We start from the raw sequence: 26,779 nt of genomic DNA, 5'->3' as shown, positions 1-26,779 counted from the left end.
TATGTTCCATATCTTCTTTATAAATTCCTCTCTTGATGGACATTTAGGTTATTATTTTTAAATCTTAAAGCTCCCAATTTTAAGATGCACCAAATAAATATATCTGTTGGGAATAAATTTAACCTACTGACTTATAGTCTCTAACCTCAAAAATATTTTTTTATTTGCGAGAAGACATTGCAGTAGTTTGAAATATGGATGAGGGGATTACATATAATAATTAATTATATGTAACTATTAATATATGGTTAAATGTTGGCATATACTGAAGGTTTAACTTGTAAGAAGGACAATATATCTCCCTCAGCTCTCAAACCTGAAATATCCATTAGCAGCCTAAGTCTCCCACTTCTAGTATTGATACAGGATGTTAAAAAAATTAAAAATGTTTTACCTTTTCCCAGTACTTTCCTGCAAAATTTCAGTCTCATCTCATACTGCTTATTCCTTCACTCATTCTTTCTCAAATGGTTCTTAGCCCAGTGTCTGGCACATAACTAATCAGTATATGGTTATCGAATTCATTAAAATGTAATTCAGCCAAGGTCTGCTTAATGTTGACTTTCCTTATTTGATTTCAAATTTGAGAGGACCTTAATCAATGAATGACATAGCACATGACTTCATTTGATCAGAAAGGTTTGCTTTGATTTCTGTGTGGGTTGTGAATGAAGGCATCTATATGAATTACAGACATGAATAATAATAACAGTACTGTCAATCATTGTGATTATAATAATTATTTATGCTTATATGTGGCATGCACTATTTGAATGATTTACATATATCAATTAATGTAATACTCATAATTGGCATTATTGATAACCTATACAATAACTACCTATATAGGAAGTTGCTTTTTTAAGTTTAATTTAGGAATTTTTAAAAACTGTGAAATTATTGAATAAGACCATCCCACAAGCCTGAGATAAAGCAAGGAAAAGGAAAACTTAAAGGCAACACTATTTACTTTTGTGTTAAATATACTCAGTCAAGATAGATTATTTACCTACTGTGAGCTGGATGCTGGGATAAATACCAGACTACACAGTTTGGTGAGCTGGTTATTGAAGGTATAAGCAGATCCTGAATTTCTAAAGTTGTTCCAATCTTCTGTCAGTATGAAAAATGGGAGATTTCGGAAGCTGGTGGGACTTCAGATTTGCCAGCTGAGTAAGTCACATGGTTTCTTTGACCAGCTTTCCAGGGCACCTCTCCTGATTTCTGAGTAGGCACAGATGCATGTGCTGCATGTTAGAACATTCCCGAGATCTGTTGGTTTTTAAGGGTCCCAGCTCTGTCATCATGCCTTGGGAGCAAGTTTCTTAGCAGTGCTGGCTTACAGCGCCAATCACTACGCCTGTTTTTTCCCCTAAATCCCCTGCTGAAATCCTGGTTTTTACTTATGGAACGTTTTTATAGCTTCAGTGTAATGGGATGGAAACATCATCTTTATTTCTGAGAAAAGTGAACAGGCACTGGTACCACCAACTGAGCTGTTATAACCCCTTTTTGTGCTTGATCTTTTTATCTGATTCCCTGCTGGATATATCTTAGCATCAGAAGAAGATTAAACAAAGATGTCAACTTAAATAATGATTCTGTGACTGGCTAGAGCGAAACGGTCCAGAGAAATAGGACGTGCTGTTTATTTCCCCAGGAACCCCTCTGTTCACAATACAGGATCTCTTACAGGGTGTGTATGACAACTGTGGTGGAGGGTAAAGTGGCCAGAGAACCTATGTGGTTCATCAGAAAATGATCACATTGAGAACGGTCCTTCTCATCTTTAAAATGACAGAGTTGAGCTAGTGTATGGGTTAAAATCTCTTCCCACATCATACAGTGGTTGTTTCTCCATGAAATTTGATATGACCACATTCAAACTATTCCTTGCCCTATGCAGTAGACTATTTGAATGCTGCTGCCTTTATTTTTGCAACTGTTTTACACATGATAATGCAATTATTTAAAAAATGCTGAGTATTAGTCAAATGATGGAAACCTTAGGGTTCACTGGGCTTTAGACTGAGTATCTGCTTTTGGCAAGTTTAAGACGTTGGGGTGTAGGATTTTGTCAAACTTGGGCTCTGCCACAGACCATCTAGGTTTCAGCTGAAGGACACTGATACATTTTAGAATTATTTTTCTGCAAACTCATCTCTAGTCCCCCTGAGTGTTCCAGAGTTGTGCATTAAATGTCTTTCCATTTATTAATTGTGCCTTTTAATTTGTTTCTTTCAGTGTGGACATAACCCCTTTCCCTTCATGCTTGTGCAATATATGTCTTCAGACTTTGCCCTTGAAATTTTGCAGACAGGGCTGTCAACGTGGAGTCATAAAATTGTATAGATTAAAAATCCATTAAAGATCTTTCTCATTTTTCATAATATAAAAGTGAAGTTAGATATGCTAAATGGCTTGCTTAAGGCAGTGCTTTACAAACATTTTCATAGCAGTATACAGATAGAAGATAATCATATGCACATGACAAAACTGAATAATCTTTTGATACTATTAGTGACTAAAACTGACCAGCCCAGGGCCTCCAGTGACTGAAAGTATTTTCTGGCCTTCCTAAAGGTGGAAAGATTAATATTAAGCATAGTTTTCACTCATTTATGAAACATTTCATAATATACTAGGCTTCCCTGGGGGCTCAGATGGTAAAGAATCTGCTTACAATGCAGGAGACCTGGGTTTGATCCTTTGGTCAGGAAGATCCCCTGGAGAAGAGAATGACAACCCACCCAGTTCTCTTGCCTGGAGAATTCCACGGACAGAGGAGCCTGGTGGGCTGCAGTCAATGGGATCGCAAAGAGTTGGGCATGACTGAGCAACTAACACTTCATAATGTATCATTTTGCAAAGCTCTGACCTAAATTCACCTGGTAACAGAGCTACCAGTAGGCTAGTCTCTGTTGGCTTAGGTTAAATGGCATTTATTGCCTCATCAACATAGATCAAGTTGAGACTTGTGCTGTGCATCCAGCTTTCCTGGGAATGTCATCAGTCCTTAATTGCACTGGTTCCTGTCTAGTGTGCCGACCATCTGTTCGCTGCATTCTCAGGAGGTTGACAGTGTCCTGACAGCAGCAAAGTGGCATCAGCAGTTCCAGACTTTTCAGGCTCCTAGCTTAAACTTCCACAAGAATGAGAAGCTCCTTCCCAGGATTTCTACAGAAAATCTCACATCTCATTGGTTCGGAATAGAACATGAGCCCAGCCCTAAATCAATGAGTGTCCTCAGAGAGTGACTAACTGCCTTTTGAGAGTGTGAGCCTGACTCAAATGGGGAAAATGTAATTGTGCAAAGCAAAACTACAGTGTCCCAAAGACAGAGAACTGGATGGTTGGCAAAAATAACAGATATTCTCTGTAGTCTGAAACCTATATTTTCAGATTTCTTTATCACTTAAACTTTGTATTATAATCAGGAGAAATACAAAACAATTAAAATGACTAAATGGAAAGCTAGAACTGAAAAATTGAATATTTAAAGTCATAAATTTATTAGATGAGATTAGCAGAATGTTGGACTTAATAGATGGTTTGTTCAATGAGCTTAAAAAAAGGCAAATAGGAATCAACTAATGGAAGCCCAAATGATTAGGAAAAAAAACAACAACAGCTGAGCAAAACCTTAAAAAGCTATGAGATAATATCCAGTTGCATAACGTATATCTGTTTAGATTTCCAAAATGGGAGGAGAGAGAAAAATAAGTTGAAGATATATCAGAATAAATAATGCCAAAGATGTTTTAAAATGAAGAAAACAATACCTTCCAGATCAAAGACTCTTACTGACCCTCAAGCAGGATAAGAAGAAAATCATATTTAAGCATGTCATGGTCACTTGCTGAAAACCAAAGAAAAGGACATATTGAAAGTAGGCAGAAAGAGATGTGAGAAAAAAAAGGGTTGGGAGAAGACATGATCAGCAATGCCTGACTTCTTGTGAGGAATAGTAAAACATCTTTAAAATGTTGAATTGGAAATAAAATAAAAAATGTAAGAAAACCCATAAACCTTGATTCCCAGATCCAGAAGAAATATCTGTGATGGTTAATTTTATGTGTCAACTTGACTGGTCTAAGGGATGCTCAGAAAACTGAGAGAATGTGATTTCTGGGTGTGACCCTGAGAGTTTTCTGGAAGATACTAGCATTGAACCATTGAGAGTAATGGAGACAGCCCTGAGCACTGCAGGTGGGCATTACACAATTCCATGAGCGCCCAGAAAGAATGAGAAAGTGGGGGAGGGCACTATGCTGCTTCTTGATCTGAAGTATCCCTCTTCTCTCCTCAAATATTGCTGCTCATGCTTCTGAGGCCTTTGAACTTGAACTGGGACTTAAAACTATTGGCCTCTCTGGGTTCTCAAGCCTTTGGACTTGAGCTGGGTTCCCCTGATTCTCAGGACTGCAGATTGGGATTAGAATTCCAACCCCAGCTTTTTCTGGGCCTCCAGTTCACAGATGACAGATGATGGAATTTCTTAGCTTCCATAACTGCCTGAGCCAGTTCGTCATAGTCTCTCATATATGTACACATATCCTCTTGATCTGTTTCTCTGGAGGACCCTGGCTAATACAGTGTACTTCAAAAATGAACGTGGAATTTGGAGAATTAATCTCAACAAACTTGCACCACAGGAAATGACAAAGGAAATTCTATAAGCACTAGGAGAATAATGCCTAATAGAAATTTTGATCTTTGGAAAGGAGTGAAGAACACTAGAAATGTAAACAGTAACAAAAATCATGATTTTCTTCTATTCTTAAATTCTTTACAATTAATTATTGAAAGCAAAAATGTTAGCAATTGTTTAGGGGCTTCTGATATATGGGCAAATACAAATTGCAGTGGTAGTAAATTGTTCACTTGTGAGTTTCTTAAATTGTTAGCATCCTCTGAAATAACATCACAATAATAAACTACTTAGTAATAAATTGAACATTATGTGTGTGACTTTTACCCTGAAGATTTCAAACATTGCTGAAAAAAATGAAAGAAACTATAAATGACTGGAAAAATTGAAGTCACTCATTGTTAGAAAGACATAATATTATTCATGTGCCTTTGAATGCATTTTAAATAAAATCCTTTCTCCTTCTGTGTTAGAGCATACATTTGTTCTCAAAACAGAGCATGTTTCTAACTACAATGAAACTTTATTAGAAATACAAAAACTTATGAGATTTCTGCAATTTTTTCGCTCTTCTCCCTTGGAAATGTGAGAGAGTTGAAGCACCAGTGATATGATAATTGTGAAAGTAGAAGTGTGCATTGCTCAGTTGTCTCTGACTCTTTGTGACCCCATGAACTGTAGCCTATCAGGTTCCTCTGTCCATGGCATTCTCCAGGCAGGAATACTGGAGCGGGTTGCCGTTTCCGCCTCCAGGGGATCTTCCCAACCCAGGGCTGGAATCCAGGTCTCCTGCATTGCAAGCTGATTCTTTACCATCTGAGCCACCAGGGGCTGTTTTTTATAATTGTAACCCCAAGCAATTAGCTTATTGCCTCTACCCGAGAAGCATTATAAATTGCTGGAGGAAAGCCTTAACTTTGGACTTCCTTTAGTGAGGTGGCATATCTCTGGAAGGAGCCCTAGATACTGCGTCTACGAAGTTATTACAAGAGACATTGGCTCCTGTGTGCTTAGAGCTTCTAAGGAAAGTGAACCTCACGTCCACAGTGGGGATTGTGTCTCCTTTCACCCCAGCCGTCATCACTTTGTAGATCAAAGACAGTCATTCCTGGATGACTATTTAAATAGACATTAAGTTCTACTTTGCACAGAACTCTACCCTGCTGACAAGTTCTTACCTGATCTAAATCTTTTCTCATAGACTGGTAACAAGTGTGGCCAGTTTGGACCATGTGAGTGTGAATGAGACACGGATGAGACATTAAATCGTTTCCTGGTAGATATCACTGTCAATTTTCTAGTCATCTATAGATTCAGTGCAATCCCAGTTGAATTCCCAGAAGGACTTTCTTGTGCAGAGATTGTAAAACTGATTCTACAGTTTATATAAAAATGCAAGTGGACTACAACAGTCAGTAGCCAAAACATTCTTAAGAAGGGAAAATATTCTTGGAGGATTTACAATCCCAGACTTCAAGACCTATTATAAAGCTACAGTAATTGAGAGACTATCACATTAACATACAGATAGAAAAAGAGATCAATGAAATAGAGTCCAGAAATTGCCATTACTCATGTATGTCAACAGATTATCTACAAAGGCCCCAAGACAGTTCAGAAGGGTTAGGAAAGTCTTTGCAACCTATATTGCTTGAAAAACTATATATCTCTCTATATTTTTAAAATGATCTTCAACTCTTAGCCTCTCAACATACATAAAAATTAAACAGAAGCAAAAACATTAAAACTATTAAGCTCTTTGAAACAAGAAAAAAAAAACACTTAATAGTATACGTGCATGACCTTAGGGTAAGCAAATATTTCTTAGGATATAAAAAACACTAATTATAAAAGAAAAGAAAGAATAGATAAATTTGGCTTTGTCAAAGCTAAAAGTTCTGATCATCAGAAAGGCAAATCACAAATTAGGAGGAAACCTTGTGTATAAATATCTTGTATATATTGTGTCTTAGGAAGAAAGAATGCCTGCAAATGAATAATAAAAAGATATAATCCAGAGAAAAGCTTGAAGACTTAATGAAAACTTCACAAAAGAAAATGTACAAAAGGGAAATAAGCATTTGGAAAGCACCCGCAATGTCATTATCATCAGGGGAAGGCCAATAAAACTGTGAGATGCCACCTTGCTACCACCAGGATGGCTAATACTAAAAGTGAAAAGTGAAAGTGGAGTCGCTCAGTCATGTCCGACTCTTTGCGACCCCATGGACTGTAGCCTACCAGGCTCCTCCGTCCATGGAATTTTCCAGGCAAGAGTACTGGAGTGGGTTGCCGTTTCCTTCTCCAAGGGATCTTCCCGACCCAGGGTTTGAACCTGGGCCTCCCACATTGCAGGCTTTACCATCTGAGCCACCTGAGCCACTAGTTTTTTACTGAAAAAATACTATAACTAATACTGAAAGCAAAACAGTTCTAAAAATATCAAACTCAACACTCATGTATAACTGGTGGGGATATAAAATGGTACAGTTATGTTAGAAATATGTTTGGTACTTTCTTTCAAAATTAAATACCGGGTCTGTAACCCAGCTGTGTCATTGCTGATTTGTTTTTTTTTTTTTTTTTTAAATAACAAAAACCTGTGTTCACTTAAAGACTTGAACATAGATGCTGCTAGCTAGTTTACTCATAATCATCAAAATTAGATATTTTGATGATATCCTACAGAAAAACGTTCATTAAGGAAAAAAAGGACAGTAAGGATTGTGCTATACTCATACATGGAAATAATATTTAGCAGTAGAAAGGAACAGACTCCCAATACATACATCCAGATGGATGGATCTTGAAAACCTGTGGGATAAAGGAAGTCAGACATAAAGAAGGCATACTGAATAATTTCATTTCTTTGACATTCCTGAACAGTTAAACGCAAAATGTGGAGATTAAACGGAGTGATACCTGACTTTAGAGGAGGAAGTGAGTTTAAAGATGATTTGGGAGATTGATAGAAATGCTCCTGGTCTTGATTATGTTTGTCAAAACCTGTTGAAACTGAAAATTCTGTACATTACATAACGTGGAAGTCATTCAATTAAAAAAAGGTTTTTTTGATATACAGTTAACCAGTAAGGTTAATTTTATCCAACATAATAAGGGGATTTTGAGTTCTGGCTCCATATTAAATGATTTTAGTTTTAAATATGTCACTTTTTATAGGGTGAAGGCTTTGACCAGTCATAAAAATGATCTATGCTTCACATATATTGTGTGTAAATTAACTACATAAGATATTTATTTTGAAGGTCAAATAAGATAAGGTGTATTTAGTACCTAGGGCGTAGGAGGTCATCAGTACAGATAGCTTTGCTCCTCTTATTGCTTTTATCACCTTTATCATCATATATAAGTGAAGATCAGAAGGAGAACACAATAGTTTATTAAACACTAAGTTGTTAAAAATCTAGGAGACAAATATATAAACAAAGGAAGGACTGAGCAATTCCAGATAGTGATAAAAATAGAGATACAGATATTTAAATAAATGTCAGTCTAGGTGTTTACTCTGGAATTCACATCTGGTCTTCTACAAGTCTGTGAAGTGACTTTAAGAAATTAAATGTTAAGTGCACATGTGTATTGATATGTAGTTGTGCAGAGATAGAATTTCTATAGCTTTCTTGAAATTTTCAAAGAGACTTTGTGACCTCCACTAAACGATAAATTATATGTATTCATGGAATTACCTGTCATTAGGTTGTTTTATTCCAAGCAGTTATCCAGCTTTAAAAAACTTAATTTTCTCTTGGTGTATAACTGATCACAGCGTTGGCAGTTTCAGGTGCAGGGCAGAGTGACTCAGTTATACACGGATCCATTCTCCCTCAGACCCCTCTCCCATCCAGGCCACCACATAACTCTGCGCAGAGTTCCCTGTGTCTGACAGTGGATCCTTGTTGATCATCCATTTTAGATACAGCAGTGTGTACATGCAGATATCAGACTCCCTCACTGTCCCTTTCCCCCAGCCTTCTTGAAAATAAAGGCAGAAAGACTCTGGAGAATAACAGTTAGCTTGTCATCTGCAGACCTCCTCACATATGTTTCTTGGGGTCCATTTAACTTTTACAATTACCCATCATTTCTTGGAGTGAAGGTAAATGAACAGGGAGAGAGAACAGTATCTCAGTATTATGGACAGAATAATCCTCTGTGTTATCAGCCACATACATATAGACAATTAGAAAGTGTGGGTAGGGGACATTTTTGAATGCTTATCTTCAAAACCATAGTGTTTTATGATATTAAGACTTAAATATGGTTTAATAAAATAGAAACCAATTCTGATAAGGGAAATATAAATAGATTTAAAGGCAGAAAAGAGCATGACTGGACATATCACTTCTTAATCACCAAAATTAGAAGTATTGTTATAGACAAGTCACCACATTAGAATGTGGTTGCTTCCTCCTGAATTTTCCATGTGAAAAATCTGTGGATATACTGAAGGATTGATTTTTCTGTATTTGTTATAAATACAACTGTATGTGAGAGAGTTCAAAAATAACATAATAAGCAGAAGAGCGAGGGGTGCATTTCTGTCTCACTGCTGTCTGAGTGGCTCTGGGTGCTAGTCATTAGAGACTCGTCCTCATTCTGCCTTGGTTACCATGCCAGGGGCATTGCCCTCACTAGCAAGAGTCAAGATGGCACACCACACGTCTGCATTCCACCCAGGAAGGGGGAATGAGGAGGAGAAAGAATACCCTTTCCCTTTAATGACATGGCCGGAGATTGTGGGCATCCTCAAGCTCATATATCTTGGCCAAAAGTTACTCACATTATTCTTTTTTGTCAAGGGCTCAGCTAAATATTCTACAGAGAAAAACAGAGTAGATATTGATGGAACAATACACTGAAACTAGATATCCTGAAAGAATTACAGCTACAAAGAAAAAAACCAAAATACTCTTTTTTCCCTTATGCTGATTCTTTCAAAGGATTATATCATTGCTTATAATTGGTAATGACTGTGATTAGGAACCAGAGGATATACTTTTACTTTTGTATTTTGGCAGGAAACACTTAAAAATAGTTAAAAGAATAAACTTATCTTCTAAAACTAACTGTAGAAATAAGCATTTATGTAAACATAAACATTTGCTGATATTCAGAAAAAATTTAAAAAAGAAAACAATCTGGAAGACTGGAAAAAGAAATGGAAACCCTTTCATGGTATGCACTTTGGAAGTTGGAGTAAGTCTAGTACTTATGAATGTATTAGATGATACACTTGATTACAAGTAAGAGAGTCCAATGAGGGAAGCTTAGGAAAGAGAAAGATGGAGAGAAAATCAATATGGCAAGATTGGAAGGAACTTGAAAGCAAAATGTTGGAGATTATTATGATAAAGAGGTTGACTCAGGTTGGATTGTGAAGTACCTTCCGAAGCCTAGTAGGAAATTTGAATATTATTCTGTAGGCAATTGGGAGACATGAGGTAAATGTTATGTTATTAGGTCTTCACTAATGATACACTGAGAGGGAGCTATGCAGAGGTGATGGAGTTCAACAAGGGGCTATTAAAAATGTAAGACACCAGGAGAATTTTAATGCTTCCAAAGAAAGGGTAAAAGGAATGTGGTTCATTTACTGAGAAAAGTGTACTTAGCTATGAGTCAAGAGAATAATTATCCTCTCAAAGCCTGACCTTAAATCATCTTTTTTTTTTTTCCTAGGGTTTCAGTGTCAATGTGAGGGTATTGTTATACTTTTCACAAAGACATCGTGGCAATAGAATGACAATATGCATACAAGTATGTGAAAAAATACCAAATGGGATTAAAATCTTGTATGCCTGGATCATTTGAATGTAATCATAACAGAGCAAACAGATGTTTAGATTAAAGTAGTGTTAGGCTATTATGGTCCTTGTATTTTAATTGTGATAACTTGTTATGAAATAAAGAATCAGTGTAGGCCACTATTTGGTTTAGATGGTAGCGGTGCAATAATATTCAGAGCAAACTGGCCACTAGTTAGCTTCACTCCCACGGCATTCACTTTTTTATTCCATGAACTCAATTTGTGTGCCTGATCCTCTAATAGATCCTCCAAGTATAGTGACTGCCTCACAATATCCCTGGACTAAGATTTAAGACCTTTAAACCCTTTGTATGTATCAAAAGTCGTATGGATAACCTGCCTTCAAGAATGAATTATCAGAGATTTACTACTATCCCATTTCTGTTGCTAGAAGTGAGAGGCCCAAAATGGATGAATAATTTCCCTTAGCCAAAGGACAGAGGGTTTTTTTTTTTTCAAGTATCAGAAGTAAATATTTAAACTGAGGGTGGAAGCACAGGGAATCTGCTCTCTGCCTCCATCCTCCAAAGTAAAAATCAATGCAAGATGTCTGACTATATATTCGGATTAAATTATAACTCTTTCCTCAGTTAACTTTTGATACTGAAAGAGAGAAGAAAAGATTATGGGTATGAAATCAGGCAGAGAAAACAGAATGTGTAGTAGAAAGGAAGCTCTCTGGTGCTAAAAGCTAGTTTGAGAGGGTTCCGATATTTGCATAGAAGCAACTGTATTAAAGCGAACAAGTTGTATTTTCCTTCTTACCTGTTTCCCCCATCGCCCTGGTGTCCTTATGGATGCAGAGCTCCACACCATCTCAGAAGGTCTTCTGAATTAGAAAAGTTTTCCCTGGGCTGAGAAATGTTGATGGTTCACTGATGCTCTAGAATTGGAGTTCTCACTCTTTTCTGGAGCTCACACCCCTTTGAGAATCTGACGGATGTTACACAGCAAAGTTTGCAAAATGTTTGACTAGAGTATGAGGTTAGATGTTGTTTGACCTGCCTAGGGTATTTAAATGAAATTGAATTCATTGTCAACATTGAAAACTTGAAGATTTCTTGCAAATATCTAGATGTTTGGCTTTCCAGGAAAAAAGAGTTGGTCTCACTGGCTATAAAACTGAGTGGTTAATGATCCTTCAGAAGAAGATATGCATTCTTCATTACAAGCATTGCCTGTCACTCTGTTTTTAAAGTACCAACTTCATTTATTTGCATTCATACCTTATTGATTTATGCAGACCTAGGTAGGTATTTGTTTATAATCTCTTGCTTTTAGTTCCATCTGCAGGAAATGAGGAGGAGGAGGAGGGTGAGGATGGTGGTGGTGAATACTTAGGTAGTATTCAGCATTTGCCAGATATTTTTGTAAGAATTTTACACATTTAAGTTCATTTAATCCTTTAAGTCATCCCTATGAGTCAGTTGTATTTCGAATCCCACTTTACAGTTGAGGAAACTGACACAGAGGAATTAAGAACCTTGCCAAAGGTCACAGTGTTACGATGTGGCAGAGTAAGGATTCAGGTGCAGGCGTTAGACTCCAGAGGTAGGGCTTTAACACTGTTCTATGAATTTTGCTGACCATTTCAGACTAGACTGAAGTGCCCCCAGCCTTTTGAGGGATCCCCATAAGGATTTCTTGGGCTGTGGGTGAAAGGCCTCTCAGAAAATGCTTTATAAGTGTTCACTTCAAGTTCATCATGAAATAGACAATTATGGAAACTGGAAATTGAGTTGTTTCATTACCCTATTATAAGACAATTGATTGGATCAGACCGTGAAACCAAAATAGTTCATCATTTATGTAATCTAACAAATGATGGCTACATAAGTATTGCTTTAAAAAGGAAGATGATCAGTGAGTTAGCACTGCTGAGTGTAAGGAACATGGCTTTGATATTGTGACCCCTTTTGGTATGTGACCTGTATAGATGGCCGTCTCCCCCATTCCAGTAGTCACCCAGGACCAGAGGTGTGGGAAAGAATCGTGTCCCTTCCTTAATCATGGAGATCACCATGCCAGGCTCTCTTGGGCACCGTGGTTTCACAGATGGTATTATCAAGGCTGAATAAGGAGCAGGGCCAGCTTCATCCTGTTGGCCCCGTGGTGGCTTCAAGGCTCTGCTGTTGCCGTTTGGAGCCTATGATTTTCTTTTTTTTTTTTCTTTAAGGTCTCCATTTTCACTTTGTACTACACTCCACAAATTCTGTAGGCAGATCTGATCAAGAGGCAGCGGGTCTTAGGGTATCACTTCCCTAAGGGTATCCATCTGTTTACTGAACTTCCAAAGCACCCAGAACTGCGCCCCCACACTGTAAGCAGCCAGTGAACGTTTCTTAAAGAATGTTCGGAGCACACGCTGTAGTTCAGCAGATGTTTTCTGTGAAAGGCAAGATAGTAAATATCTTGGCCTTGGCAGCAATATGATCTCTGTTGCAATTCCTCAACTAAGCCACTGTAGCTCAAAAAGCAGCCATGAGAGTGAAGGAAGAGGTGAGCTCAGCTGTGTCCCAAACTGTGTCTGCTGATTTGTAGGGAGGGAGTAGGCTGGATATGGTCAGTAGGCTTAGTCAGCTGAGCCCTGCTCGAGATTCAGACTGCTCATATTCTAATGAGGCCATGGACTGTGTGACTTTGGGTTAGTTGTTTAACCTCTCTGAGCTTTAGTTTTTTGTAAAATTGGAATAATAAGAGTACTTTCCTCGTGAGATGGTTGTTAGGATTAAATTGAAGTCATGTATAAAAGGCACCAAGCCTAGCTCAGCACATGGAAATAATGTAGTTGTTACTTCTCTAATCATTGCTATTAATCAGTTTACCTTCAAACCTCTAAGCATTCTACAGATGATAAACAGATAAGACTCAGTTTCATCTGATCCTTTCCTGGATCAGTTTTGAGGGAAGAACAAATATTCTGTTAATTATTCCAAGGAAGTAGCCTATCTCGACCTTCCTCAGCAAAATTTTTCATGGTGATGAAGTAATAAGTTTGGTCTTCATAAGGCATCTATGCTTACTGGAACTAGTCAGAAAGGAGCAAAAAGACCTCCTTTTTCCTCTGCAGGAGACCTACTGTCTTTGAATCTCAATTTCTCACCAGTTAAAGAAAGGACCACACTAGAAAAATGCCCAAGGCCCTTTTTGAAACGGAAGAGGTACCATAATGTAGACATTAAGCACTTAGACTCGGGGGCTACATTTGGTTTTAAATTCTGTCTCCACCAGTCTCTATCTTGTGATATTCATTTAACTCTCAGAGGGGCCACTGCCTTTTCAGCTCCGGGAGTAAATAGTCTACCCACTTCTTTCTCGTTTGTCAGATTCTTCATCTAAAAAATAAGAAATCAACACATTACCTTGACTATTCAAGTATGACTTTAAATTTAGGCTGATATTTTATAAAAGGGTACTCAGAAATGTCTCCATTTAAACTACATGCTTTGGCAGCATTGTTTGTTTGTTTCAATATTTTCAAAGAACAGAACCACAAATGGTCTAAAAGCAAGTTATATGCTCATTCAACATGTTTAAACCATAAATTTTCAAATACAAAAGATGATGGAGAGAAGTTGGTTGGGTGAAATTTCTAGCAGTAATAGCTTGATTTCTCCCTTAAAGACAATGTTGATGAGAGCTTTTTTTTTTTTAAGAATTAACCCAGCTTCTATCTGCATTCTGCAAAGCACACCAACCAGCTATAAAATGTCATCCCCAAATGACTTACCACAGATTTCCCCTGTGAGGTTTCTGAGTTTACACTCTTGTTTCCCTACAGTCTGTTTCTCTACAGAGTTGTACAAGTCATCTTATAAAACTGTAGATCAAACCATGCCGCTCCCCTGGGTAAATTGCTCCATTAACACAAAAAATGTGCATCCCTCACCACAACACAGGCCTAATACGGATGTTCCTGCCTCATCCTTTCTGCCCCTCGTTCTGTGTACTGACCTCTTCTCTGTTCCTCCAGGGTGCCATGTTTATCTGCTTCCACGACCCCTGCCTGGATGGTTCCTCTGTCTAGAACAATATTTTCCGAGATTTTTGCATGCTTATCTCCTTGTTACTCTCAAGGGATAAGCTCAAACATCAGATCACACTTACTACTCTAGGAAATTTTCTGTTTTATTTATTAATTTATGGTTTCATCTGTTAGAGGGAAATCACCATGAAAAAAGGACTGTCCTATTTAGTCTAGTGCCTAGATCATTGCCTGATACATGGTAGGTGTATGGTAAATACATATTTTTCAAGTAGATAAATGAAAGAATAAGAATTATTTCTGGTTGGAGTTTGTTTAAAGGAATACTTTTAAATAAGTGGAAAAGCTTACCTGCTCACCATTTTATCACTTCAATATCAGAGAAAAATGATTGATGGTAACTGCAGTGCCTCTGTGGTTTTCTCTAGTTAGAAGTTTGGGGAGTTTTTATAGTGAGGTGACCCACTTGATGTAATATGATGGTTGTTTTGTCTGTGAGACTGTAGACTTTCTATACACACAGACACACACATGCGCGCGCGCACACACACACACACACACACACACACACACACACACACACACACACACACACACACACACACTCAATAAGAGACATCAGTTTCCTGAAGAAAGGTGCCCAGGAACCATTTGCTGAGCACTTACCATGTCCTAAAGAATATTCTAGGCTCTGAAAATGCAAAGTTGAATAAGCATGAAGAATTTATCCTTCTATCCTTGAAGAATTTATCATCTAGTTTAGAGACAATTCAATAAATAAGTAGTAATTTGATAAATTTCTGGTGAAGACTTATGCTAAAAGTTGCTGAGAGAATCGAAGATAGAGTGATTACATTTCTCAGGGAATTTGAGAAGCCTTAACTAGATAGCTAGATCTCAACAGTAGATTTTGCTAGAAAAGATGAGGGTGTCATTTCAGAGTATCTGCATAAGCAAAGGCTTGGATGTGTGGAAGTGGATTGTACATGAAATTACTTCCTCTATTTCCCATGTCTTACATTAAGGATCTGTCTACCGAGTAATGCAAGTCACTCCTTCATTAGTTATCAGATTCTATTTTGGAAGTCCTAAATGAGAGAGGCCTTTGAGGTAGGGGCAGGTTGGGTGAGGGGCCTATTCAGTTTTTTTATGGAGGGCCTCTTTGCTATCAAGAGTGTGTTCTTAAGAGGCCATGTCCATTTAGTTGTTAATATATCATCTGCACAGTGTTTATTTTATCTTCAGTCTTATCCATAAAGGCATTTTCTGAGGATATTTTGACCATGTGAGATTAAGAATCTTTCTGGTCAGGAGTAACCTAGCATGTTAACTAGCAGAGCAGATCCCTATGAATGGCCATTAAAATTTGCTTACTTCTTGTCAAAAAATTTAGGAAGCTCAGTACCTCACATGGATGCTAGTATCTAGAGAGTAAAGCTGTGTTTGCTCTAATTTAGCTTCCACTCCTTTCTCCTTCCCCCACAAGGATAAGAATTGAGCAATGAACACAAATGTAGGAAATGGACTTTTGGTTACCAAAGTGGAAGGGAGGGGAGGGATAAATTAAAAGTTAGTAGCATATACACTACTATATATAAAATAGATAAACAGCAAGGACCTACTGTATAGCACAGGGAATGATATTCAGTATTTTGTAATAATCTATAACAGAAAGGAATGTGAAAAAGAATATATATATATATATATATACACACACACACACACACACATATATGCATACAAACACACACACACATATATATAACTGAATCACTTTTTGGTACACCTGAAACTTAACACAAGAATCTACTATACTTCACTTGAAAAAAATAAATAATTGAGTTATGAGCTCTATTCCATGAGCTTATTTATTCAAATCCAAGTAAGCCTAGGTAAAATTCTAGCAGTAGGAGACCAATTTCATCACTAATAACTAACTCAGGTAATCAATGCTTTTGCAAAGCCATTCATGTTAGTGTTAATTGGATTTCACATGTCCACCTGTAGCCTCTTCCATAGACCCCATCACGGTCCTGTGAACTTTTAAGTGTCATTCATTGACCCATACAAGGGATTTCCATGTTGAAAAGTTCATAGCTGTACAAAATTTCATTCCTTCCCCCCTTCTTTTTTGTAATTGAATGGCTTCTCATAGGAAATCACAGGGACTATTATCCAGCTACCTTCTTGCTCTTCTGCATTTTTTAGTTTCTGGTGATTGAGCCATCCATGTATTGAGTATTGTGCAAAACCTTTTATTTAATCCTTATAGTCTATCCCTAAAAGTGAGGTAGTTAGTGCACATTTGCATCATATATTTTTCCAGTTGAGGCTACTCAGGCCAAGAAAATATGGTATTCAGGCAGGTGCAGTGAGTGACATGGTGGCCTGATTCAAAGCCCATTATTTAACCACTTTTATTTACTTAATTTTATTAAACCATTATTTAACACTGTATTTCCTTGCCAGCTTACTCTCTTTGTCTTTGCACTTCCCTGTTTCTTACCTTTCTTTTTTTTTTTCCATTTATTTTTATTAGTTGGAGGCTAATTACTTTACAATATTGTAGTGGTTTTTGTCATAAATTGACCTGAATCAGCCATGGATTTACATGTGTTCCCCATCCCGTCCCCCCTTCCCACCTCCCTCTCCACCCGATCCCTCTGGGTCTTCCCAGTGCACCACTTCCCTGTTTCTCAGCTGGCTTTCTCTACTCGGTCCATTTATATTGTGTCTTCTAGGGTCATTGGAGGTGGAGTGAAGCATGCTTAAACCTAGAGTGCAGAGGACCAAGGAACAGGTGATCAGGTTGAGAAAGTAGGCTTTATGCAAAAATTCAAAAACCTAAAGGCCTAGAATCTAAATCGATAAAACTGCCAAGAAAAGCAGACAGAGAATGAAAACAATGGGAAGTAGTATGAACAAGGGCAACTGGAGGGTCCACATCCTTGTTAGAAATGAAACTCCTATTCACCCTTGGACAAAGCAACCCATTGGTGAAGTCCTCTTGTTCCCCAGGAAGAACCATAAATCTAGTTTTTTCCAAAAACATTCCAGTTTTTTAAGTTGTGAACACTAATTTGAATCCATGAAGACAATGTATAAACAAAAAATTCTTGCAGCCTAAGTTTAGGCTCTGAGCTCCTAGTTTACCCTTTGATATACTCTTAAGACTGGGGATGTTGGCCATCACCATTGTATCCTCCTATTTTATTTCAAGGAAATCTGTGTTGTACATTGAGTGTTTTGTTGCTACTCTAAGAGCTTAGAAATAATCAGAAGGAAAGGAATATGACAAAAGGGTCATTGAGGGGTAAGGAGAGTCCAGACCTTGCACACAGCTGCTGAGAGAGCAGAAAACAAAGGATATGAAAATGTGGTAATCCAAGGTGAAGACTGAAATCCCCGTGGGTTTTGTAAAAGTACTTTACCAGACTCTTTTAAGGTATGTGTGGAAATGAATAAGTGTGCCCTGCAGCAGGTTCCAGATGAACAGTATTGGCACTGGTCTATGCTAGGCTGGAGCCAGATGGAGCAGACGAAGCTGACAGTGTAAATGATCCATTTGTGGTCACAGCTCTTCATCCATCATTTGAAATCTCTTTTTTACCTCTTTTCTGCTAGAGTATTTGGATAGCAGCAGGCACTGCTTAATTGGAATTCCAAAGCCCACCTTGGTTGCTTGATACATTTTGCAATTTTTAGAGAATGTTACTTTATTTATGAAACAGAGGTCTTGGAAACACCCAAGCCACATGGAGGAGCCCTGTGCTTCATAGGATGTTAGAAATGAAGGGGGAATCCCGGAGAAAGTTTGTGGCTGGAAATCTACAGGGAAGTGGTCTTTGGAGGTCGTCAACAGCTCTGACCCTTCACTGTTTCTCGTGGAGAGGGCTCTGGTCAGCGGTTCAGATTTCCATCATTCGCAGAATGTTGGCTGCACAAAAGTCCCTTGAGATGCTCTACTGTCAAGTAAAGGTAGCCCAAGTTGGTGAATGTATTTAAGGCAGCTTGCATTAAACCTGCCAGTGAATGGAGAGTCAGTGAATGTTTACTTGATTATTGGTGAATAGTTAATAATTTCTTTTTTTTTTTTTTTTTTTTTTTTGCGTTCTGTTGGATCTGTATGTATTTTTCCCAGTATGCATTGAGAGTATTCATGTAGTGACTGGTGAAGAGGCACTTGTTCAAATTTAATTATCAAATCACTGGTATGCTTTTCAGCAGGCACATTTTCCTTTTCTAGGTGAATGTGCAGTTGGGTATTTGTGAATTCTTTCCCAAGAACTCAGGCCACATTCACATAAATCCTGTGCTAGATAGGGGATCAGAAATGATACATCCCCGCTGCCTCTCTACTAGGATATAACACCCTAACCATTTCTGAGCATATTTGGAATGGAAACCATTTGAGTCTGGATTTTTCAATTGACTTCAGGTTAAATTAAGGGCAGACCTTTAAAGGAAGTACCTATATGATTCTGGAGAAGGAAATGGTAACCCATTCCAGTATTCTTGCCTGGGAAAACCCATGGACAGAGGAGCCTGGCAGTCTACATTCCATGGGGTCATAAGAGTCAGACATAACTTAGTGACTAAACAACAACAGTCTATTTGTGATTTACTTATTTAAAAATAGAAAGTCTTTATAATCTGCCAGACTCTTCTATAATCATAGCTCATAATAATCCTGCTCAGTTCAGTTCAGTCACTCAGTCGTGTCCGACTCTTTGTGACCCCATGGACTGCAGCACGCCAGGCCTCCCTGTCCATCACCAACTCCCGGAGTTTACTCAAACTCATGTCCATTGAGTCAGTGATGCCATCAAACCATCTCATCCTCTATCATCTCTTTCTCCTCCCGCCTTCAATCTTTCCCAGCATCCGGGTCTTTTCAAATGAGTCAGTTATTCGCATCAGGTGGCCAAAGTAGTGGAGTTTCAGCTTCAACATCAGTACTTCCATTGAATATTCAAGACTGATCTCCTTTAGGATGGACTGGTTGGATCTCCTTGCTGTCCAAGGGACTCTCAAGAGTCTTCTCCAACACCACAGTTCAAAAGCATCAATTCTTCGGTGCTCAGCTTTCTTTATAATTCAACTCTCTCACATCCACACACAACTACTGGAAAAACACAGCTTTGACTTGACGGACCATTGTCAGCAAAGTAATGTCTCTGCTTTTTAATATGCTGTTGGTTGGTCATAACTTTCCTCCCAAGAAGTAAACATCTTTTAATTTCATGGCTGCAGTCATCATCTGCAGTGATTTTGGAGCCCAAAAACTAAAGTCTGTCACTATTCCCACTGTTTCCCCCATCTATTCGCCATGAACTGATGGGACCAGATGCCATAATCTTAGTTTTCTGAATGTTGAGCTTTAAGTCAACTTTTTCACTCTCCCTCTTTCGCTTTCATCAAGATCCTTTTTAGTTCTTCTTCGCTTCATAAGGGTGGTGTTGTCTGCATATCTGAGGTTATTGATATTTCTCCCGGCAGTCTTGATGCCAGCTTGTGCTTCATCCAGCCCAGCGTTTCTCATGATGTACTCTGCATATAAGTTAAATAAGCAGGGTGACAATATACAGCCTTGACATACTCCTGTTAGATGATAATCCTGTTAGATGGATATTATTCACATTTTATCCATCTTTTAATTTCATGGCTACAGTCACGGTCCACAGTGACTTTGGAGCCTCAGAGATGCTCTGGGAGGCCAGGTGAGGTTACAGGGAAGGGTGTTTGGCCGTCTGATGCTGCTTTAGGACCCCTGAGCTGGACGGTGGTCAGTGCCAGGTGTGGGGCATTGTTTCCATCCTGACTCCAGGGTCACTGGGTAGCCCTCTGAGCCCTTTGTCTCCACAACAATGAAGTGAAAAGTTAAAAATGGTTTTAAAAAAATAGAAAAGAAAAAGAGAGTGGGGTGGGGAGAGAAGGAAGCTCTGATATATCTCACCATGGTGAAATGACCAAAGGAAGGTGTGATAGGTATAATAATACACTAGAAGAAAGAAAAATACTAGTCTGTTGTTCAAGAGGAAAAGCAAAATCTAAAATATAAGTTAAAGACAGTGCTATTAAAGCTCACTTTTTTTCTGGATAAAAATTGAAAAATTCAGCACAGCAACGTGTTACTTTTCAAAAGAAAGCATTTAGTTTGAATACACCATGCTTGACAATCACCTAAATTGCTGCATGAAATTACAAGAACTGGTCTTGAAAAATAAAATCATGTCATGGAACATGGAGTTTCTCAGTGGAGGCAGAGGCTGCTGGAAATTGCTTTTTACAAGGAAGCCCAAGTGACATCAGTAAGGATTGTTTGCGTGTGACCAGAGTTGTACCCAGAAATTACATGCAACAAACAAATCTCTGTGAATTAGAAATGCTTGAGCATTGTTATTACTCACCCTTGAAAACCTTATGTAAGGAAAACAATGTGCCTACTTACTTATTATTATTTTTTACCAAACAGAATGATTTCTATTTTATTGTATTTTTTCAATCCAGAAAATATTCAACTTAGGATTTTTGGCATGAACTCTGTGAAACCCAGTAGAATGTACCTATTTTATGACAGTCTAAACAGAAACTGTGCTTTGTATCACTTTCCAGTTGCTGAATGTACTTGAACCTCCAATCATAAAACCACATTCGCTTTTTAAACTTGAATAATTCATTTTTTTTTCAACAGAGGTAACTAACTCTTCTGAAAATAAGTTTTATTCAATATCCAAATGCAACTTGAACTTATTTTACATCCCCTGAACTGATCCTTTGACTCTGGAATTGTAGGAGGCCCGTTTGGTATCCTAACTGGCCATTTAATTGGTTTTGTAATAGCAGTTGGTAGTTTTCCAAACAGGGGAGGTATTTGCTGAAATTGGGTATTGTTCTCTGGTGCTTTTGTCTGTTGTTTCAGGGAAACTCATAACACTTACTGTGCTTTGGAATTTGTTAATTGTATTTTTCCTTTATTTGAGTAAGAAAAAGGTTGGAAATTGCTTCTTTGTGGAACACTGAAATGCACTGATGGATACTGGTTATAGGAACTTAAAAGTCCCATGTTAATTTTGGCAACTATTGATTAGGCCCACCTCACTGCCTTTGGTTAGCAAGGAGACAAGAAAGCTGAAGTTTTCCTTGTTGTTTTTCTTTCTCTATTAGCAAAAAAATTCAGGAAGAATATTCTATCTCCCATAATGAAACCATCCTGTTACCACAAGGCCTTGAAATGTTAAAGTGTAGAATGGGTTAATGAGAAAATTGTATCAATTGATATTCTAATGAGAAATCCAGAGGCAGGGGGTTAGAATTGTATTGCTATGAGAGCTTAGTTTTGCAGAATATGGGAAAGAAAGGAATAGACACTGGCCCATTGGTTATAAATACCACTTGAGGCTTTCCATTGGACCCCATAGAGACTCCTCATGAGCCCATGTCTCTCAAATGTTTTCACCCCTAATTTAGAGTCAGTCGTGTTTAAATATAATCCTTCAATATTTGTGACCTGTCTCAAAAGAAATGAAAGCACAGAACCCCTGTATAATCAGAAGCAGATGACCTAGAAGGAAGGATGTTTTCTAAACTAGGCTGTCTTCCATGGAAGCATATGGTTTCTACTACAGTTGTATGGTGGGATCCATGATTCATTCTGCTCATGAAGATACACCTACAGTTTAACAGAAAACTTTTCCCAGTATGAAAAGAAGGGACCTGAACAAGAAAGCCAAAATGGACACTCCTGTATTCTTTCCTGCCTTTTTGTTGTTATTCAGTTGTTCAGTTGTGTCCTACTCTTTGCGGCCCCATGGACTGCCAGGCCCTCTGTCCTTCACTGTCTCCTAGAGTTTGGTCAAATTCATATCCATTGAGTCAGTGAAGCTATCTAGCTATCTCATTGTCAGCCACCCTCTTCTTTTGTTTCTTGCCTTAAGCAACAGCAGAGATATTCTACCAGAAGCATAACTTTGCTGACTCTGATTTTTCAAAGTAAACGGTGCTTCAGTCAACCCTTGCTGCTCATTCAAACCATCTGAGGAGCTTTAGAAAAAAACGATGCCTGGACCCAGATGCAGATATCCAGTTTAATTGTTCTTTGTTCACCCCCTGCATCTGCTTAGAGCTTCTCGGGTACTTCTAATATGTGGGCAGGCTGAGAACTACTTCCCTAAAGAGTTGAGTACCATTACTCAACTGTTTCTCCTCTGATGATTTAGCCAAAGTTGCAAAACCAAAGGCATTTAGGCACCAGGCTGATGAAAATGCATGAAAAAGACCTGCTTCTCCTTCTCAAAGTAAAGTTGACTTTTCTGCTGCCTAAGGAAGATAAGAACAAAATCAGCCTTTGGGCTGTTGTTTCCTGATCCAAGTCCTCTTGCTGTGGAACATCTTCTCACCTCTTTCTTTCTATCCTTCCCTCCCCTCCACCTGGTCTTTTGCACATTAACTCCTACCCTTCCTTTAGGTTAATATTTCACAAACTTTAGCATGCCTCAGAATCACCTGGTCCCACCCCAAGATATTCAGATCTAGTAGATGTGGAATAAAGCCAGAGTTGCATCATTGACAAGTTCCCGTGCGATGCTGATGTTGCTTATATGGAACCATAAGTTGAGAACCGCCACATTAAATCTTGTGTTTTCTTCTTTGAAGGTTTGAAAACTGAATTAGCTCTCCACTGGTGTTTAGCTAGAATGCGCTTCTTGTGATCAAAGATGGTCTTTTGGGGACCATAGTATCTTTAGTGTGTGTAGTGAAGCATGGACAAAAAAGACATTGGTGGATAAACATGAATGCTTAAGAAGCAGTCATCTTAAGATATCAGTTTTTCTCAGCACTTCCTCATTTTCTTTGAGTTACTTTTCCCCATTTCTCAGTTTATTACATGGCTTCTTATCTATTCAGAGGTCTTCTCTGTGACACCTAAGCTTGGTTTAAAAATGGTTCCCTCTCCAAGTTGCATGTTCTTTATCCTCACAGCTTCACAGCTTCCTCATCACCTGGTATTTGTTAGAAATAGTCCAGGCCTCATCCCAGACTCCCCAATTCAGAATCACACTATGTCAAAGTCCCCAGCTGAGGAGTACAGAGGACCAGACTTCCAAGTTCAAGAAACACACTTAGCAACCTAAATGCATCCTCAGTCTGCCCTGTATTAGTATTAAAACAACAACAACAACAACAACAAAGCCACTTGAGCTAGTTGCTTCCTGTGTTTTCAGGGCTGTCTTGGATGAGTGCCTTTCGAATCTTATCACATTTGTACTGCACCCTTGGCAGCTGATAACTGCTTCATGTATCCTTCCTGAGAGATCTGTGTTCCTGTTTTAACAAGGTCTTTCTCAGCCCCATCTAAAAGAATTAAGGAAGCAGAACTCTTAAATATTGTGACAGATTTATGGAGAAGACAGACATAGAGAGCTTTAAGTCATATACACATTTTATGGAGGAAAGCCGTCTCTGAGTGGTTAGGATATAGTTAGGATACAATCACTGTGCTTATATGCCAGCTTCATCTTATTTCTCCATTATCTTCTTTTTGGTCCTTCTTCCCCACCTCTTTCCTCTCTCCCCTCCATGACCTTTTCTCCTCTTCCTCTCATATTCTCAGACATTTTTACATTATTTTACAATGTAAAGCAATTCATTTGGAGTCTCAACTTCCAAATGACATAGGCCAGAGAACACACATAATCGATTTTGCTAGAGTAACTAAGGCTAGACTGACACAACCTTCTGATGCACAATCTGGAGATCATGAGTTTGACCTAGTCCCTTCAAGCTCTAGCCCCGGACACAGCAGCCATCACAGTGTTGGTGCCCAAGAAGAACCGGATTGCCATTTATGAACTTTTTTTTAAGGAGGGGGTGATGGTGACCAAGACAGATATCCACATGCCTAAGCACCCTTAACTAGCAGATAAGAATGTGCCCAATCCTCATGTCATGAAAGCCATGCAGTCTTTTAAATCACAAGGCCATGTGAAGCAACAGTTTGCCTGGAGACACTGCTACTGGTACCTCACCAACGAGCACATCCAGTATCTCCGCAATTACCTCCACCTGCCCACTGAGATCATGCCTGCCACCCTGCGCCACAGCTGTCCTGAGACTGGCCGACCAAGGCCCAACAGTCCGAAGGGAGAGCATCCTGCAAGATTCACACAAGGGGAAGTCGAGAGAGACACCTGCAAAGCTCCATGCCCCCTGATGCCAACAAGAAACCCAAGGCTGGGGCTGGGTCAGCAACTGAATTCCAGTTTAGAGGCGGATCTGGTTGTGGACGTGGTCAGCCACCTCAGTAAACTTGAAAGGGATTGTTTTATGTTGAATAAACCTGTAGCCAGAAAACAAACAAACAAAAAAAAGAGTTTGATCTAAACTTCCCATGAGTTGCCACTGAGAATGTAACCTTATGTCGTAGGACTGTATTGGAGGGCATGTTTGAAGTGATTGCAGAAGATGACGCACTACCACACTATTAAATTTCTCGTTTTAACCACTACCTCTTTTATGAAATACAGGTATAAAAATGCCTGTCCCTTTATTGTAAACACATTGCCTCATTATAAGAGAAAATGAACCTCTAAATTTTAGTATCTCCCTTACAAAAGTGTGAGTTCCATCCCAACACAGTTAATTACAAAAGACTAATTTGTTTGATTTTTCCCTTGGTTCCCTACCAAGATGCACTTCTAAAAGAGTGTCCTGTGTCAGGCTCCCCTAGGTGGGAGCCTCTTTGTATACTGGACTTAATCTGTAATATAGTTCTCACTCCTGGTCTGACGAAGGACTTAGTGCATGCTCCATAACTATCTGAGATGAAAATTGCTGCAGGATCAATTGCTAAGATACAGGGCTAGAATATACCCTTAGAGTTCTAATTGTCATGTTCTTTATGGGTTATATTTCAGACTAGCTCAAACCAAAAGTGAGGCCACATGATAAGTTACTCATCTTTTTGACCCACTGAAATATAGCCCTAGCCCTTTTGATTTATAAATGCCTAAGTATTTTTGACCTTTTTTTTAAATTTACAGTGAGAACCACATACACAGTATCAAGTATAGAAAAAATATTTTGTTGGTATAGTAATATGGCATATTATTATTTTTTATATTTAATTTTATTGTTGTTATATTGTTGTTATGCTCAAGGATCACTGGTTTATTGTACAAGTGTTGCCAGAAGGAGTGCGGAGTTTGGCTGCTCACTGCTCAAAAGCCAATAAACAGGCTAGGTTGATGGAAAGGAAAGTTTGCTTTATTTCAGACGCAGGCAACTTGGGGGGGAGGGGCAGACATTTTTCCAAAGACCAACACTCAAGTCCCTGCACTGGCAACCAGTGGGGCAAGAGCTTTTATAGTGAGGGGAGGGTGGGAAGCGGGGTGCGTGTTACATGCAGAAACAGCATAGTCAGCATTTGTCTGAGGCCGGGTCTCAGAGTTGTGGCAGCTCCTGTCCTGGGTATGCTCTGGGGTATCACGTAGTTAACTTCTCCAGCTGGTGTCTTAGTATCTATAAGACAGGCTCATCCTATAAAGGATGTGGCTCAGAATATTATCTGTAACCCTGAGAAAGACTAAAGGTCCTTGACTATGCTTAATGACTGCATTATTATTATTAGTGAGTCTCCTTTCACTGCTTTCCTGTTTTTTTCTGCATTTTTCTCTTCTCTGATTAAAGTTATTCTTCGACTAAAGTTTTCCACAGGTGAAAGGCAGGTAGAGGACATGATGGGGGACAAGGGCCTTAGGGTCCTGCTCCGTTACAAAAGTGCAGCACCTTGGCAGCTTTGCTACCAGTTAGGTTTTGTTATAAGGGTTGTTTGTTTTGAACTTGAACCAATGAAAAACAATATTATAATCCATAGTTAGTCCAGTCAAAAGAAGGATGCTTAATCTACCACATGAAAAAATTCTCATCGCTTGGGCTCCAATGAATATGTAGACACAAGCAGTGCACATGTACATGTGTGTGTATTATAATATTTAATCTAGACACCCCAAGTCCCAGTCAATTTGATGTATAAAAGGAACCGTTACAACCCTAGAGTCCAGTTTTATCCTCATATTTTCCCCCACATAAAGTCTTTGGCTTGCCACCCTAATGTGGATAAGTGACTTCGGAATGTTAGGTTTCATGAACCAGACAGTTTTCTAACAGAACAAAAGTGTGAGCTAGAAGGAGATTTCCAGTGCTTTATTTTGCTATGACCATTTAAAACAGAATCTATTTCTATTTACTGTCCACATTATTTTGTAAAAGATGAGTATCTCTTATTGGCCACATTTGATCAGAATGGATACTCTGA

The 26,779-nt window shown here is 38.6% G+C and overlaps 1 protein-coding gene and 1 pseudogene across 1 annotated transcript in view; both read left to right on the top strand.

Annotated features, from left to right (window-relative positions):
* GRM7 (glutamate metabotropic receptor 7) overlaps nt 1-26,779 on the top strand; it is an 812,551-nt gene that overhangs the window by 376,272 nt on the left and 409,500 nt on the right. The window lies entirely within an intron of this gene.
* On the top strand, nt 1,122-24,770 carry LOC136166340 (small ribosomal subunit protein eS10 pseudogene; annotated as a pseudogene).

This window comes from Muntiacus reevesi, chromosome 4, assembly GCF_963930625.1.
Source record: "Muntiacus reevesi chromosome 4, mMunRee1.1, whole genome shotgun sequence".
In the NCBI taxonomy this organism is placed as follows: Eukaryota; Metazoa; Chordata; class Mammalia; order Artiodactyla; family Cervidae; genus Muntiacus; species Muntiacus reevesi.
The sequence above is the reverse complement of the archived record's forward strand: the minus strand, read 5'-3'. Positions and strand labels throughout refer to the sequence as shown.